General features: G+C 48.9%; 1 protein-coding gene across 2 annotated transcripts in view; it reads right to left on the bottom strand.

Annotated features, from left to right (window-relative positions):
- The window catches only part of MDGA2 (MAM domain containing glycosylphosphatidylinositol anchor 2), a 379,533-nt gene that overhangs the window by 56,529 nt on the left and 310,731 nt on the right, over positions 1-12,273 (bottom strand). The window lies entirely within an intron of this gene.

The raw sequence follows: 12,273 nt of genomic DNA, 5'->3' as shown, positions 1-12,273 counted from the left end.
ACATGGAGGAGGGAGAAAGGTTGTTTTCTGCTGCTCCAGAGAAGCGGACACGGAGCAATGGATCCAAACTACAAGAAAGAAGATTCCACCTAAACATTAGGAAGAACTTCCTGACAGTAAGAGCTGTTCGACAGTGGAATTTGCTGCCAAGGAGTGTGGTGGAGTCTCCTTCTTTGGAGGTCTTTAAGCAGAGGCTTGACAACCATATGTCAGGAGTGCTCTGATGGTGTTTCCTGCTTGGCAGGGGGTTGGACTCGATGACCCTTGTGGTCTCTTCCAACTCTATGATTCTATGATTCTAAGGGAGGAGAGGGGAAAAGCCGGATGGATTACAGAGAGCCCCCAAAGATCGTGGGAAGCAGCTCCTCCTCAGTGGAGGAGAGTAACCACGCCTCCAGCAGAGAGGAGCTTCAGAGCTCGGGGGAGGTGAGGCGGTGCCAGGACACCTTGCCTGAGCAAAGCAGGAGGGGGGGGGGAGAGAGGTCCTCCATTACCCACGCCCTCCCTGCGCAGTAGGCTTCCGCGCAGAGAGGGAAGGCACAGATTGGACGTCAAGAAACTACTCTGCTGGGAAAGGTTTAAGGACTGCCCACTCTCAGATTCTGCCAGTGAATGAGGGAGCCACGGAAGAGTGGCGCTCTGCATGGTGAAGGGTTTTTGGCACCAATAACAAGGCTTTACGGCCAACCAGGGAGGAATTTGCCTGATTGCTCTCAAGCAACCCCCTGATACCCTTACAGCAGCCCATGGATCAAAACCATAAGGGGAGGGAAACATAAGGGTCCAAACCAAAGGCCAGGCGGAACTGCTCTGTCTTGCAGGCCCTCAGGAAAGATGTCAAGTCCCGCAGGGCCCTGGTCTCTTGTGACAGAGCGTTCCACCAAGTCGGGGCCAGTGCTGAAAAGGCCCTGGCCCTAGTTGAAACCAATCTAACCACCTTGCGACTTGGGACCTCCAAAATGTTGTCATTTGTGGACCTTAAGGTCCTCCGCGGGGCAGACCAGAAGAGGCGGTCCCGCATTCCTGCAGCAACTTGGCAATTACTATTTCTATAAATCCTCATGAAAATTCATCAGCATTACAATGAGAATTTCTGCTGATAAATGCATTTTCTAGGCAGCTTTGGTTAATAGATCCATTTTTTTTTATTTTTTTCTGCAAAGCAATTTACCCCAATAGAACATATTTCTATATACACAGAGAGAAACATTTACTCTAGGATATCCATTTCCATACCCATTCCTTGGCTGGAGAACTGCACCGTGCAATTCAGAGAAGTGTGAATATCAAAGGGTGAATATCGCCTTGCATGGCATTGGGTTGGACTACATGACCGTTTTGGTTCCTTCCAACTCCACAGTTCTATGACGCTCTGTACATTTCCTGCAACAAGCCAACTGGTCATGTTATGCAGATGCCTGATGATCGTCTTCCAAAGCAACTACTCTATTCCGAACTTTAAAATGGAAAGCGCAATGCTGGTGGTCAACAATAGAGGTTTAAAGACTCTCTCAAAGCAGATCTAAAAAAATGTAGTATCAACACCAACAACTGGGAAACACTGGCCTGTGAGTGCTCCAGTTGGAGAACAGCCTTGACCAAAGGTGTCCTGGGCTTTGAAGACACCCAAACTCAGGACGCAAGGGAGAAATGAACTAAGAGGAAGACACCGGGATCAACTCCTGCCTGGAAACTAATGTCCCCACTGTGGAAGGACGTGTGGATCCAGAAATGGCCTCCACAGTCACTTACGGACTCACTGTTAAAAGCGTGTTCATGGGAGACAATCTTACTCGGCTACAAGTGATCGCCAAAGAAGAAAAAGCCCTCTGACCTTGGAGAAGATGGAGAGGTGACAACATAGCCATCTATCCAAATATCTTAAAAGCTGTCACATGGAAGAGGAAGCAACCTTGTTCTCTCCTGCTCTGGACGGTAGGACTCGAACCCATGGCTTCAAATTACAAGAAAGGAGTTTTTGACTAAACATCAGGAAGAACTTTCTGACAGCAAGAGCTGTTCCACCGTGGAACAGTCTCCCTCAGATGGTGATGGACTCTCGTTCCTTGGAGGTTTGATGGCCACCAGTTGGGGATTCTTCACTTGCAACTCCTGCATTGAGGGGGGTTGGACTAGATGACCCTGGGGTCCCTTCCAGCCCTGCAGTTCAATGATTCTATCTCCCAGGCATCCAACCACCTTATCTCAAGAGATGGATGGAGCTCCACAGCTGAACAATGTTCCTGCGAGGCTCAGAGGCCATGTGGAGCACCTTTACAGTTTATGAGCCACTGGGATTTGGAGCCCAGTCCATTCAAACCACGCAAAAATTAATTACCGCCCTGAGCCTCCTGTGACGGAGAGGCAGCCTGCCAGGCTCATGTTCCCGATTTACCTTGCGCAGACACAAAGCCCTATAATCAGCGTATCGGCTGCGTCGAATAGACGTGACAAAGCGTCTTTGAAAAGACCCACAGCGCTAATTTACTGGAAGCTTTGAACACTTAAAACAGAGTTTTGGCTGCGGGAGGAAATGTACAGGGTGGGCTTAATCCTGCCCTGACATTTGGCAGCGGCGGCGGCGAGGTCAGTGTGATGATGGAAGTGAAAGGAGAGATACAGGTGTGTTTCTGTTTAAACTGGATCTCGTGGGTGTGTGGGGGTCATTGACGGATCAAGTGCTTTAATAACTGAAAAATAAAGGAACTGGCAGTATTAAATAGTCTGTGGTTTAATGAACAGCCTTTAGTTATTCCTGCAGACTGTAGTTTGGTCAGGCTGTGTCTGTTGCAAAATAATTAGACAACTCCTTGCTCCCATATTGTGCTTTCCTGAACCCACAAAAGATCCCTTTCGAGTTTGGCTCCTCGTGGGTTTGGTTTGATATGTCTATAGACCCTCTCCTTATCTATTCTGGGATGCCCTCTGAAGTCAGAATTGTGGCGTGGCGGCTCAGGATTAAATATAAAACCCTGGCACATGTCTGCCCATTTCCTAAACTAGACATGGTAGGTTGGGATTGAGGTGGAAGGTTGCGATCCAGCAGCATAAAAATAAATAATCCCATTGCAGGTTGCATCAATTGAAGTGTCACGTCCAGATCAAGTGCAGCAGGGATGGCGTTGCCCCACTGGCACAGACACTTTCACCTGGGTTGTGTGGTAGTACTCGTGAAGCAGTAGTTGGTTCCTGTGACATTTGGTGAGATTTTGGTGAGGTCTCACCAGAAACCGGCACCACTTCAGGCAGGCTCTGCTTCTCCATAACTGGTGGTGGTAGCAGGGCAGGCAGGGCACTCAAATGGGTGCCACCCTATGGTATTCTGCTGCCCGAGGCAGCGGTTGCCTCAGCCTGCCTCATGCGTGGTCCGGCTCTGAAGGGAAGTCATAGTACCACTCTGTTCAACCTTGGTCAGACCACACCTGGAATACCGTGTCCAGTTCTGGGCACCACAATTTAAGAAGGATGTGGACAAGGTGGAAGGTGTGCAGAGGAGGAGGACCAAGAGGGTCAAGGATCTGGAAACTAAGCCATAAGAGGAATGGTTGAAAGAGCCTGGAAAAGAGGAGACTGAGAGGAGATATGAGAGCTATCTTCAAATATATTAAGGGCTGTCAGATGGAGGAGGGAGCATGCTTGTTTTCTCCTGCTCTGGAGGGGAGTGTTAGATTTCTGTTATGCCACTGTGCAGTTTTTGGAGTCACAAGACTCTATTGACATTCCAGACATTCGAGACTGCTGGAAGTCTCACGGGAGACGGATGTTGATGTTACTGGTTTCCTGTTTCTTTGTGCCTTTTCTCTCTCACACACAGAGAGAGCCGTCGCATATTCTTTTCTGTCCTGCATAGTTAGGAATAAACGTAGCAATGTAGCACACATTTCCCGGCTCCTTCTGCTATTTGGATACTCTGCGTAATGGGGGAGTGTGCCTAAGCCTCATCAAAGGCTTAGGTCATTAATCATCATCAGAGGAGAGCCTAGATGGATTCCTGAAGACACGACCGGAGGAGGAGAGGCGTTTCGGTCGTACGGAACCCCCGACACGGAGGACCTGAACCAATGGCTCAAAGTTGCAAGAAAGGAGATTCCGACTAAACATTTGGAAACACTTTCTGACAGTAAGAGCTGTTCAGCAGTGGAACGGACTCCCAGGAGGGATGGTGGACTCTCCTTCCTTGGAGGTTTTTAAGCAGAGGTTGGATGAACCACCTGTCAGGGATGCTTTAGCCGAGATTTCTGCATTGCAGGGGGGTTGGACTAGAGCAGAGGTCCCCAAACTAAGGCTCGTGGGCTGGATAAGGCCCGAGGGACTCGTTTATCTAGCCCGCGGCAATCCCCGCCACCTGCTGCTGCCACCCGCTCTTACCGGTGCTGCGCGGCACGGCTGCCCACTTCCGGGTCGGAGGAGCACCAGAAATAGCTTGTGCGCATGTGCAAGAGTTATTTGCGCATGCACAAGTATTATTTGCAGTGCACATCCGGGTCGGAGGAGGCCTGTACACATGCTCCTGAGCTATTTCTGGTGCTCCTCCGACCCGGAACTGTGCCAGAAATAGTGTGTGCGCACGTGTATGGGCACACGCTCCCCCACCCTCCTGCCCGCCATGGAAGCGGTGCTGGAGACACTGGCCCAAGGCATGGTAAGTTTGCTGACCCCTGGACTAGAGGGCCCTTCCAACTCATTATCTTCTACCATGTCCCCATTTACCGTCGTTTCTCATAAACTCAAAAGCCAGGCAAACTCCGAGAAGAACATTGATCTCTTTGAATAGGCTGGTTCTCCGAACTGCCGACTGAACGAGGAGGCAGCACATGAAGGTCCCAACATGGTGCCCAAGACATCACAGAACATTTGCCGGGTGACTCAGCCGGACCCAAAAGGTCACGTCGTGAGAGCTCTGATGTGTTAAACTGGCTGTGTGAATTGAACCAGAGCCTCAGAGCATCAAAGGTGAGGGATGGCTTGGTTTGAACTTTGCCTGTTGGAGGGTCAGAGCTTCAAAGAGGAACCAGATACATGGCCTGCAGGACTCTGAAACGGCCACCCTGAATGGCGCAGCTAGGAAAAAAGAGACTTCTGTTCTCCCTGTCCTTGCGGGAGGTTTAAACATCGCAGGAACCGTCCTTAAGGCTCCTATGGAAACTTATAATTTACTCTGCTGGTTTATAGCCTCCAACTTTCATTTGGACTTAAAAGCGGAAGCTAATAACTAAGAGTCAGTCTGATAATCAAATCTCCCTTTGCAGGAAGACCAGGGCAGGCAGGAGAGAATTACAGGGGATTTGTTCTCATGGCCCCACAAGGAAACACATTCAATTCAGTGCCATCATTTACAGTGGATGTCTCTGAGGTATTCAGTGGACTTGAGGGTACCAACTGCCCAGGGGGTTCCAGAAAGAGAATGTTGCAAGCCCCGGCATGGAACCTGAAACCTTCTTCATGCAAATTAGGTGCTTTATAGTTTAACGGTCTGTGGCCCTTCCCCTTATCTAATGCTGTCTTGTTGGATTGCAAATGCAACAATTTGCACTGAAAATAAACACTTTCCCACTGAACTTTGGTCCTTCTGCAAAAATAAATACAGTGGTATCTCAATTCGTTCCGGAGGTCCGTACTTAACCTGAAACTGTTCTTAACCTGAAGCACCACTTTAGCTAATGGGGCCTCCAGCTGCCGCCATGCCGCTGGAGCACGATTTCTGTTCTCATCCTGAAGCAAAGTTCTTAACCTGAAGCACTATTGCTGGGTTAGCGTCTGTAACCTGAAGCGTATGTAACCTGAGGTACCACTGTACAGCAAGGGGCCTCAGAAGAAAAGAAAGATACCCAAAGAAAAAAGCAGATGAACCCAAAGTTGGCAACTTGTTTAAGGATAGATCAAAAGCCTTCTGAATGTGGTTTTTCCAAGGAGAAACAAGCCCAGGGAAGAGGCACTTTATAAAAATCATGCACTGAGTGGAGAAAGTGGATACAGAAAGGGTTTTCTCTGTTGTAATAAGAGAACTCATGGGAATCCATTGAAGCCGATTGCTGTAAGGCTCCGGACGGATAAAAGAAAGCACTTCTTCACACAGCGCCTGGCAGCACTTGCCCCCCCAGGAGGCAGCAATGGCCACCCACTTAGATGGCTTTGAAAGAGAAGGAGGCAAATTGGTGGAGGAGGAAAAGACTATTGGCTGCTACCGCCGGGATGGCTCTGCTCTGACTCCACAGTTGGAGGCAGGAATGCTTTTGAATGCCGGTTGCTGGAAACCCCAGGAGGGGAGACCACATAACACCAGTCTTGCAAGACCTACATTGGCTCCCAGTATGTTTCCAAGCACAATTAAGAGTGTTGGTGCTGACCTTGAAAGCCCTAAGCAGCCCAGTATACCTGAAGGAGCATCTCCACCCCCATCGTCCAGCCCGGACACCTGGGTCCACCTCCCGAGGGCCATCTGGCGGTTCCCTCCCTGCAAGAAGTGAGGTTGCAGGGAGCCAGGCACAGGGCCTTCTTGGTTGTGGTGCCCACCCTGTGGAATGCCCTCCCATCAGATGTCAAAGAGATAAAGAACTACCTGACTTTTAGACGACATCTGAAGGCAGCCCTGTTCAGGGAAGCTTTTAATATTTGATGAATTATAGTCATATTTCATGTTACGTCCGCTTCATGTTATGTTCTTTCAGGATACGTCCAGTGGTGACCCGGAAGTACTGGAAAGGGTTATTTCCGGGTTTCACCGTTCGCGTATGCACAGATGCACAAAACGACGTCACGCGCAAGCGGCAAATTTCATCCCGCCCATGCGCCGCTGTGCCGCTGCGGGTTGCGCTCTTTTCATGTTGCAAACGAGCTTCCGGAACGGATCCTGTTTGCAACCAGAGGTACCACTGTATTGTATTTTAATATTTTGCTGGAAGCTGCCCAGATGGGTGGGGTATGAATAATATATTATTATTATTATTATTATTATTATTATTATTATTATTATTATCTCGTGTTCAAATCCCACTTGCAGGTTTCCCCATGCATTTGGTCGTCCCCAGTGAGGACAGGGTAGGTGACTCAAGGGGCCATTGGGCTAATGCAGCAGGATCTCACATTCTGAAGCCTCTCAGCCCTCCCACAGACAGGAAATGGCCCTTATGGTTTAAAAACAAAACACTCAACGAGAACACAAGACTGTTTGCAACCTCCAGAGCCCACTCTGTAAACAGTTCTCTGCCAGAGGGCACAATCGTGATGTTTTAAAGACCTTGTTCTACAAGTTATCTCATAAGAGCCACGATTCCGCACAATGGTTTGCAATATCCTTTTTCTTTTTTCTTTTGCAATGCAATAAAAAACCAAGTGAGGTGTTCAGCCTAGGATCCAGGATTGTGACATGAAGACAGGAATCAATCCCAGACAGAAGACAAAGAGGGACCCAAGGATTTTGCATGCCCTTGTGTACTTTTCTCTGCCTGTCTATAAGTCATGTTGATGAGAGGTCCCATACTGCCTTGGATGCAGTGGGTGCCAACAGGCAGAATGAGGCTTCGGCAGGTAATGGGCCCCGATCCTGCACCTCTCTTTGTAGGGAAGAGCTGAGAGACAGGGAGTGGGTACCTGATTCAACCCTGCCAGCGCTGTGCAGATGGGAAAATATGTCAAGCTCAGTTTATCATTTCCCCCCCAATCTTAAATTTGGTTCTGTGCATTTTCAGATCGGCTTGTGATTCTTATTTTTTAAAGTCCTCATGATAAATGTTGTGCAAGCATCCCTAATGCCATCCATTTTAACCAATATATCTATTTTTAAAATGCACCTTTCAATCCATTCTTGTAGACATTAGTCTGGACAACAAGACTGCAACTTTTGGATGAAAACGAATTTCCAGAGGCATTTGTGCATCAGTCTGTATGTTGTGTCAGGAAGCGCAAGTTAAGTTTCATTTTCCATGGAAATGGAACTGAATTCTTCCTCCATCCCTGTTGTTTAGTCGTTTAGTCTCGTCCGCCTCTTCGTGACCCCCTGGACCAGAGCATGCCAGGCCCTCCTGTCTTCCACTGCCTCCCGCAGTTGGTCAAACTCATAATGGTAGCTTCGAGAACACTGTCCCACTATCTCGTCCTCTGTCGTCCCCTTCTCCTTGTGCCCTCCATCTTTCCCAACATCAGGGTCTTTTCCAGGGAGTCTTCTCTTCTCCTGAGGTGGCCAAAGTCTTGGAGCCTCAGCTTCAGGATCTGTCCTTCCAGTGAGCACTCAGGGCTGATTTCCTTCAGAATGGAGAGGTTGGATCTTCTTGCAGTCCATGGGACTCTCAAGAGTCTCCTCCAGTGCCAGAATTCAAAAGCATCAATTCTTTGGCGATCAGCCTTCTTTATGGTCCAGCTCTTACTTCCATACATCACTACTGGGAAAACCATGGCTTTAACTATACAGACCTTTGTTGGCAAGGTGATGTCTCTGCTTTTTAAGATGCTGTCTAGGTTTGTCATCCTCCATCCCTACATTAGAGAAATGTGGGGACTAGGCTAGAAGAAGACTCATCCAAAGCTGAATTGGGTGGCATTAATATCCCTGGAGTTGACAGTTGCATCCTTCCTTTGGGGCATAAGAGCCTTTTGGATCTGACCAGTCACCCATCTAGTCCAGCATCCGGTCCTCACAATTGCCAAGAAGATGCCCTAATGGGAAGCCCATCAGATGGACCAGAAATCAGCACCCTTCTCCCTTCCTGTGGTTTCTAGCAACTGGTACCCAGGAGCATTGCTGCCTCCAGAACTCATCTCTCTCCATTTTGGTTTTCCACAAAATGTTTCGGGCCACAACTCCAAATCTCCATTCTGGTTGATGGGAGTAGTAGCACACAACATCTGCGAGACACAACATCAGGTTGCAGCGGCTGCCCATTGCGGTTGAATAATCTGCTCTGAAAGAATGAGACCCTCCCTGCCCACAGTCTGTCTTGTCAGAGTGGTGCATGCTCTAGTTATCTCTCGCTTGGACTACTGCAATGCGCTCTATGTGGGGCTACCTTTGAAGGTGACCCAGAAACTACAACTAATCCAGAATGTGGCAGCTAGACTGATGACGCGGAGCGGCCACTGAGCCCACATAACACCGGTTTTGAAAGACCTGCATTGGCTCCCAGTACGTTTCCGAGCATAATTCAAAGTGTTGGTGCTGACCTTGAAAGCCCAAAACGGCCTCGGTCCAGTATACCTGAAGGAGCGTCTCCACCCCCATTGCTCTGCCTGGACACTGAGGTCCAGCTCAGAGGGCCTTCTGGCAGTTCCCTCCCTGCAAGAAGTGAGGTTACGGGGAACCAGGCAGAGGGCCTTCTCAGTGGTGGCACCTGCCCTATGGAAAGCTCTCCCACCAGATGTCAAAGAGTAAAATGACTACCAGACTTTTAGAAGACATCTGAAGGCAGCCCTGTTTAGGGAAGCTTTTAATGTTTAATAGATTATTGTATTTTAATATTCTGTTGTAAGCCGCCCAGAGTGGCTGGGGAAACCCAGCCAGATGGGCGGGGTATAAATAATAAATTATTATTATTATTATTATTATTATTATTATTATTATTATTATTATGAACAGCCTGAGCAACAAGCAGCTGGTCGGCCTTGTGGAGCCCCAGAGCATCTCACCGTTGCATCAGGCTCCTGAAATGCCTCTCCGTCCTTCCCGCCTGTCTTCAGTCCGAGGCAGACCGGAGAGAACAGGAAAGAAAGATGATCAAGTGCCTAATGCACACCTCAGGGGAGAGCGATGGAGCTGCGCTTGCTCCGGTGGCAAATCGTTGGGCAATGAGTGCCAGAACTATTAAACAGGGACTCGCCAGCGAGCAGGAAGGACATTAATGGTCCCCGAGGCTCCTCTCTGCACCGGCAATTTGCGCTTCCGACAACGCAGTAGAGCTGAGAACAAAAGCAACCGTGTCAAAGGGATTCCTTTCAGATCACTGAAAGGAGCACAAGGCAAGCAATCCAGAGATGATGCAAAGATGCCTGCTTCCTCCTGCACATTCCTTCTCCTCGCCCCAAGGCATATCAGAAGAGCCTGGTGGATCAGGCCCTTGGCCCATCTAGCTCAGCATCCTGCTCTCACAGGGGTAAACCACGTGCCAGCGGGGAACCAGCAAGGAGGATGCAAACACAAAAGGAACCTCCCCTCCTGGGGTCTCCAGCAACTCCCATTCAGAAGAAATGTTGCCTCCAACATTGCTGCCTCATGAAAGGTAATAATAATAATAATAATAATAATAATAATAATAATAATAATAATAATTTATTATTTGTACCCCGCCCATCTGGCTGGGCCTCCCCAGCCACTCTGGGCGGCTTCCAACAAAGATGAAAAATACATCAAAATGTCACACAGGGCTGCCTTCAGATGTCTTCTAAATGTCAGGTAGTTGTTCTTCTTTTTGACATCTGGTGGGAGGAGAAGGCCCTCTGCCTGGTTCCCCGTAACTTGGCTTCTCACAGTGAGGGAACCGCCAGAAGGCCCTCAGAGCTGGAACTCAGTGTCTGGGCTGAACGATGGGGGTTGAGATGCTCCTTCAGATATACTGGACCAAGGCCGTTTAGGGCTTTCAAGGTCAGCACCAACACTTTGAATTGTGCTCAGAAACGCACTGGGAGCCAGTGCAGATCTCTCAGGACCAGTGTTATGTGGTCCTGGTGGCCGCTCCCAGTCACCAGTCTAGCTGCCACATTCTGGATTAGTTGTAGTTTCTGGGTCATCTTCAAAGGGAGCCCCACATAGAGCGCAATGCAGTTGTCCAAGTGGGAGATAACCAGAGAATGCGGGCAGGGAGGGTCTCAGCCTGCGTACCAGATGGAGCTGGTAGACAGCTGCCCTGGACACAGAATTGACCTGCGCCTCCATGGACAGCTGAGAGTCCAAAATGACTCCCAGGTTGTGCACCAGGTCCTTCAGGGGCACAGTTACCTCATTCAGGACCAGGGAGTCCTCCACACCAGCCCGCCCCCTGTCCCCCAAGAACGGTACTTCTGTCTTGTCAGGATTCAACCTCAATGGTAGTAATCAATACCCTTTTACTCAAGGGATGCGGGTGGTGCTGTGGTCTAAACCACTGAGCCTCTTGGGCTTGCCAATCAGAAGGTTGGTGGTTCGAATCCCCACAACGGAGTGAGCTCCCATTGCTCTGTCCCAGCTCCTGCCAACCTAGCAGTTTGAAAGCACACCAGCACAAGTAGATAAATAGGGACCACTGCGGCGGGAAGGGAAACGGCGTTTCCATGCACTCTGGTTTCCGTCACAGTGTCCCGTTGCGCTAGTAGCGGTTTAGTCCTGCTGGCCACATGACCTAGAAAGCTGTCTGTGGACAAACGCTGGCTCTCTCGGTCTGAAAGGGAGATGAGCGCCGCAACCCCAGAATCGCCTTTGACTGGACTTAACCAACCAGGGGTCCTTTACCTTTTTTTCTTTTATTTACCCTTCCCACCCACAAATTTGTCTAAATTGCATCCTAAATGTGCAAGTCCTTTCTATACACACATGCAGTATGCCTTCCAACATTTCTCCAGTGAAAATAGGGATGTCCTAAAGAACGGCTCAGGACTGCAATACCTCAAGGACCACCCTTTTCTATATGAACCTACCTGGACCCTGAGATCATCATCTGTGCCCTCTCCTCAAGAGGCCCGGAGGGTCGCAACACGAAAACGGGGCCTACTCTGCAGTGGCTCCCTGTCTATGGAATGCTGCCCCAGAGAAGTTCGCTTAGCGCCTTCATTATGCACCTTTAGGCGCCAGGCAAAAACATTCCTTTTTAACCAGGCCTTTGCCTGACCTGATGGACATCCTATACCCTTTTAAAATGTGGCTCTTTGGGAGGGGAGGGGTATTATTGGCTTATTGTTTTTATTTTGATTTTATATATTGTGATCTTTTCTGTGAACCACCCTGAGACCTCCAGGTAAAAAGGTGGTATACAAATTCTAATAGTAATAATAAAATAATAATAATAATAATCAGATCATTCTAGGATCAAATCAGAAACCGGGACAGCTCCTGTAAATCCGGGACTGTTCCTGGAAAATAGGAACATTTGGAGTCTCTCTTTCTCTTTCTCTATCTCTATCTCTTTCTCTATCACACACACACACACCTCTACACACAATTATGACAACATGCTCTCAATGCGCACACACACTGCTTTTCCTCCATCACAAAGTCACCACTGCCTGTCCACATTGATCAGCGATGGAGGGAGGTGGCTCATCATTTGCACCCAAGAGAGAAGGCACCTGTTCTGCATTTTCATGCGCTGGAGT

Source organism: Podarcis tiliguerta (genome assembly GCF_965153285.1).
Source record: "Podarcis tiliguerta genome assembly, chromosome: 1".
Lineage (NCBI taxonomy): Eukaryota > Metazoa > Chordata > Lepidosauria > Squamata > Lacertidae > Podarcis > Podarcis tiliguerta.
Note: the sequence above shows the minus strand (reverse complement) of the source record. Positions and strands in the feature narration are given on the sequence as shown.